The 6,076-nt window shown below is 39.3% G+C and overlaps 1 long non-coding RNA gene across 2 annotated transcripts; it reads left to right on the top strand.

Moving 5' to 3' along the window:
* Positions 1-1,026: 1,026 nt before the first annotated feature.
* On the top strand, positions 1,027-4,824 carry LOC127305561 (uncharacterized). 2 transcript variants are annotated; one of them, XR_007854004.1, is made up of 6 exons: positions 1,027-1,391; positions 2,742-2,833; positions 3,669-3,735; positions 3,819-3,865; positions 4,064-4,170; positions 4,498-4,824. It is a non-coding gene; the product is annotated as an uncharacterized lncRNA (long non-coding RNA). The 2 variants fall into 2 exon arrangements; XR_007854003.1 differs by having other exon boundaries at positions 3,669-3,865.
* The last annotated feature ends 1,252 nt before the right edge of the window (positions 4,825-6,076 follow it).

Here is a 6,076-nt window from a genome sequence, read left to right as displayed (position 1 = left end):
ATATGGTATCACTTCCTCGCCTGGCGCCTCATCCACTACCGTTGCAGTAGTAGTAGATTTCCCAAATAGAAATTGAAGAGAAGATCTCTCCATAATGACTTATAGCAGCAGGCAGAAATAAAATCAGCACAAACAGTAAAGGTTTTCCTTACCAATTCCACTTACCAATAGCGCTTCACTCCCCGGCAACGGCGCCAGAAAATAGTCTTGATGACCCACAAGTATAGGGGGTGTATCGTAGTATCTTCGATAAGTAAGAATGTCGATCCTAACGAGGAGCAGAAGGTGTTGACAAGCAGTTTCGATGAAGGATTCACTGTAAATGCTCACAGACAAGTATTCAGGGGGTTTTGATCACTACAAGAGATCTGATATACTGTGACGAAAACCCTCATGACGTTGGTCCGCAACGTCACGAAATATCGTAATGTGTGACGTTTTTCCTATAGTGTCATGCATTACCAAAGATCCGTGACGGTAGCACAATCATCGTCACACAACAACGCATTCCGTGACGACTCCATAGCATCTGTGACGAGCCGGGATGGGTCACAGAAAAAAAAAAATCAATAACAATGGTATTGCGTCATATAATTGCGAGCTAGGGACCGTTGAGGTGGGATCTAGGTACCGGGAAAGAAATAAATGAATATCAATATTTAGTACATATATCTTGACCAGCTATGAAAATACAATTTTTGGTTATGAACGATTGGCAATCTGTACACCCGGGGAAGTGCACCTACATGGGAAAAATGTAAGTAGGTGGATCGATTCCATCCTTGTTAGTAGCTTCATCTTAGCTTAATCAATCAAGGAAAAAAAAGAACGCAATCATGTACTACTGGTTTGGTCCGATCGATTGCGGTGTAGGTGCAGTTGAGAAAAGGGCCTGACGATCGGTTGAAGAATTTTTCACCAGAAATTCTATTTTCCCTTCATTACTCATTTTTTCCGCCGACTACATATTATGTCCCACCTGTCGGTCAAAAAATTTCCAACCTGTACTTCTCCTGAGCAGAGCCATTCTCGCCACTTCCCCTATTTCTCCTGATCTCTCCCCCATTATCGCCACGAACGAGATCGATCTGAGGCTCCCTACGATCCACCCGCCCCCAGCTAGGTCGAACGGCTCCGCCCTCCTCATCCGCGGGTTCGGAGCTGCGGCCTCGCCCGTGATCTTCTCCTCCGTGCCCCAGCCCGCTTGAACATCGCCGCCCTCCTCACTGGCGGGATCAGAGACGCCGGCCTCACCCACGACGTCTTGTGCGCCCTCTTCCCTGGTTTCCTCCCACGGGTGTTGCACCGTCCGCATCCATGAGAATGCCTTCGCCTGCAACCGCGAGAATGCCGCTGCCCGCACCCGCGTGAACGCCGCCGCCCTTCTCAAGGTAATAACCTCCTCATCCAACATTCGTACACTATGATGCCCAGCAGGAAACTTCATGCCAAAGTTCTGTTTATATACGTAACCAGGGAAAATGTTAATGACAGATGTAGAGATACTTTTTCCTATCAATCTGATCGAAGGATACAAATTCAATTGAGAAACTGATATGCATCAACCAATAATATTTTCCCATAAACTTACTAGGACGGGCGTTTGGTTTTTTTTTTTATAATAGCAACATCAAAAGGCATCTCTGTCTTAGTTTCCTTAACTTTCACAAACACTTCTTCTGTGCTCGCCCTGGGCAGGCTCTGCCTCCCAGCATAAAGCGAGGGCTAATAGTTTCTCCTTTTAACAAGAACTGATTTTAGTGCATGAAGTCCACAAATACCTAATAGTGTAGAAAACACATCGTTATTGTGTATATAGTACTTCAGCCTGTAGGAACAGGGTAAAACAAAATGAATAGTTTTCAGCAATTTCAACCAAGGGATTGAGGTGTGGTACAACTACATCCGCTGGTATCTGTGAATTAATGGAGATGGTGCATAGCTCCTAGATATCTAATTAGATCTCATAGCTCCTAGATATCTAATTAGATCTATCACTGAAAATTTGTAAAATACAGCTACATCTTTCATGTTTTTGTCTGATCAAATGTGTCACGTAGATTTTTTTACAAACTTAAGTGCGACCATACAGTTCCAAATTGGCATATTCATGTGTTTGCTCAGCGAATACCAAGTGCAGTTATGCAATCTATGACTTCACTTTATAATTTAGTTTGCATATTTCATTCAGAGTACATTGCTTCCAAACTTGTTTTATAGTAATAACACATCACACTTGGGTGCTGAATATTTAGCTAGGTTGGTCTATCTTTTAAAATATATCGACTAAATTAGGCAGCTGTTTTTATGAAGTATATGTCAATATATGTGGATGGAGATTTCTGTGACTGATAGAGTTAGTGGCTTCTATCATTATCTGCCTGATTTTCTCTGCGCTTAGGACAGCCAATGTAGATACATGTCTTACTATTTAGTATCGCCGGTGTTATTTTTATATATTTGCAATCCATATGTAAGCGCCTTCACGTGATTGCCCAAACGCAAAAATCGTGTAATCTCACAAGTATCTACTTTCTTCCCCTCCGTCAGCTGACCCCTAGATAGATTATTGTTCCCAGCCAAACAAAACAACTTAGTTCTCTACTGTATTTCACTTTGAATTTTATCCAGCGGCAGCTGTCTGCATATCTCAATATGTCAATATAATTCAATAACCATGTCTAGCATATAGTTTTGCATTTTTGACTTGCAGCTTAGTATATGTTGTTTGGGACGTATAGGATTACGTGCCGACTGTCTTCGACAACTTCAGCGCCAACAATGTCATTGACGCGAGCACCGTCAGTCAACCTGGTATTGTGGGGTACAACAGGTCTGCTTCTTATTTTCTTTTGTTTGAAGTGCCAGCAGGTTGTTAACTTAGTGATTAGCGCGTACCAGCAAATCTTATTCTTTGATTCCATCTGATGCACTTTACAGAACAAGATGATTACAACAGGCTACGCCTGAGAAATATATTTTATAATGAATAAATACATCCATGGTGATATATCCTTAGTTATGCTGAATCACAAGACAAACCCTATTACAGAGATTCCATCAGTTACAGGAATTATGCAGCTGTACAGCAAGAATCCAACTTAAGTTGTTTGGTTCAACATTTTTTTAAATGTACACGGAGAAACTCATCCTATCATATAAACCAATGTGCTGAAACTACTACGATTTATCATCAAACTATGTTATTGAGTATGACTATGTTAATGAGTGTTTCATGTGCACGATTGTCTAAAAGAAATCCAGAGTATAGAATTGAAGCGAACCATGCTATATCTGAAAATTACAGCCCAATCTGAAAGTTAGAACTAATGTAGCAGTGCTTGGTCTATGATCACCTTCTTCCGTACTTGTCTAAATAAGGAGTTAAGTAGAGTCATGGTGTTAATAGACATCAGATAGTTGAGGAGTTAAATTTTAGTAGAGTTACAGATCTGTACGTAATAGTCAAAAAGATTTAAGTTTCACTCCTACAAATGTATTGCTAGCATGCTTGTCATTTGAATTTGCAATACATGTGATTTATTATACAACTACAACCATGCTTGCTATTTTTATGTCTTTAGTAGATGCAGATTTCAACTTATTAAGATCATGTACGAGTCAATGTTGATTCACCGCATAGTTTTTCCCCAACTTGTTCGAATCAGGCAAAGCAAGCTTCTACAAAGCCACAAAGAAGAAAGCGTGTCCAGTCCTACGTATTTCTACCAACTTGTAAGTATTCTACCAAGCTCATTGTAGTTCCATGTCTAACGCAACTCATTGTTTGTGCTGGATCAATTGTTCTGTCCCAATAGGAAAAAGTGGCGTTGATAACGAACGGAAAAACATGGTTGTCTTTTAGGTACTTAACTGGACTCTCATTAGTGCTAGTCTAAACAATATAATTACTCACACAATCCCTCAACTCGTTTTATTATTTATTACTGTTTTCCTTTGGGGGAATGGGGTTATACAATCGCCAATTTCATCAAGAAATGCTGGCTATAGTATAGCAATGTTTGGCAGAAGTACTAATTATATGAATTCCTACATCTTGTAGAAAAAGGCAAGTACAACAATGAGGACCCTAGTCCCATTGAGTTTTCCAAAGAGACACATAACAATTGAAAGGTGGGATGCGTGAGCGCTGCTGCCCTTGAATCTTGTGTAAGATTTCTCTCTAACTTTGGTTACTTGAATAAATGTTGTTGCTGACTGTATTTATCGTTGCTTGATATGTTGTTGGCTGCTTGCTATGCTGCTAGCTGCTTGCCGTGCCACTTGTTGTTTCTATGCTGCTGGCTGCTTGCAATGTGGCTGGTTGTTTCTGTGCTAGTGGAGCTACTTGATGACTACTTGTTGTTATTGGTTATTTACTCCATGAAAGGCAGATATGTATTTTGTGCATATTTATGGCTCGTACTATGTTTTTGTCAGTTTAATTGAAGTGTATCACCTTTATCTAAGTTGACCATGGATGCTTTTTTTCTACAGACCGCTCCAGAAGACCGTATCTAGAACACAAACTATGGATGAAGTTCTAAAGCAGTACAACTCCTCAAGCGCCTTCCTTTCTAGGGTACCAATAAGGAAATCATCCACGCCAAGTGAGGAGAAAAAGTTAAACAACAGAAGAGGGAGGGCTACGTGTTCTAAGTGTTTCCAAATAAAGGGCTATGTGTAGCTTTGCCTCCCTTTGAAGTTTTCATGCTATTCTAGCATTAGCTTAGTTTGCTTGTCTTAAGTTATGTTAATTCTATCGTGTAACTTATTTGGTTATGTACGATGATATCCCGTTATGAGTTAGATATATATTGTGTTGATGGCAATTGAGTATATGTTTTTCTATGAATTAAAAATTTATTTTTATTGACAATCTCGTCTATATTAAATTTTAAAATTATTACAAAGCAATAATTAAGCAACTAAATAAATATTAATTAATATTACAAACAAAAATAATTCTAGAAAATAATATCTGCAGAAAGCAAAAAAAAATTATTTCTTGCTAAAATAATTGAGAAAATTATAAATGAAATAAATTTATTTATTTTTAGAGAAAGATAGAAAATTAAAAATTCGAAAATTAAAAATTCAAAAAGATAATAGGATTTTTCTAAATTAAATAAATGGCATCATATATGACATGAGTCACATCCGTGACATTAATACGTGACGTTTTCTAGCCATGTGATGGTCTCCTAGCAGCTGACATCATATATGACATCATCCATGCTCTGTGACGTTTTCTCGCGCGCCGCGTCACTAGAGAGTAATCTGTGACGGGGATTCCGTGACGATGCTTGTGACGCCCAAACTACGTCACAGAGGGGTCTTTCATGACGTTTATTGCTATTGCATGACGTTTTGAGCTCGTCACAGTATATCAGATCTCTTGTAGTGGATGTAACAGTTGAATAAAGTACGAGTAAGTAAAGTGCGAGAGTAACAATTGCAGCGAGTGGCCCAATCCTTTTTAGCACAAAGGACAAGCCGGTTTGTTTACTTATAATGACCAAACGTTCTCGAGGACACACGGGATTTTAGTCTAGTGCTTTCGCTACATACGGCTAAATAATCTTCATTGTTATGATAAGTGTTGTGTGGGTGAACCTATGCTAATGCACCGCCCTTCCTAGGACTAATACATACTTGTGATTATACCCCTTGCAAGCATCCGCAACTACAAGAAAGTAATTAAGAATAAATCTAACCACAGCCTTAAACTCTGAGATCCTGCTATCCCTCCTGCATCGATATACCAACGGGGGTTTAGGTTTCTGTCACTCCAGCAACCCCGCAATTGGCAAACGAATACAAGATGCATTCCCCTAGGCCCATAAATGGTGAAGTGTCATGTAGTCGACGTTCACATGACACCACTAGAAGAATAACACCACAACTTAAATATCATACCATTGAATATTACTCAACCATAGTTCACTACTAACATTTAGACTTTACCCATGTCCTCAAGAACTAAACGAACTACTCACGAGACATCATATGGAACATGATCAGAGGTGATATGATGATGAATAACAATCTGAACATAAACTTGGTTCAATGGTTC

This window comes from Lolium perenne, chromosome 6 (genome assembly GCF_019359855.2).
Source record: "Lolium perenne isolate Kyuss_39 chromosome 6, Kyuss_2.0, whole genome shotgun sequence".
NCBI lineage: Eukaryota > Viridiplantae > Streptophyta > Magnoliopsida > Poales > Poaceae > Lolium > Lolium perenne.
The sequence above is the reverse complement of the archived record's forward strand: the minus strand, read 5'-3'. Positions and strand labels throughout refer to the sequence as shown.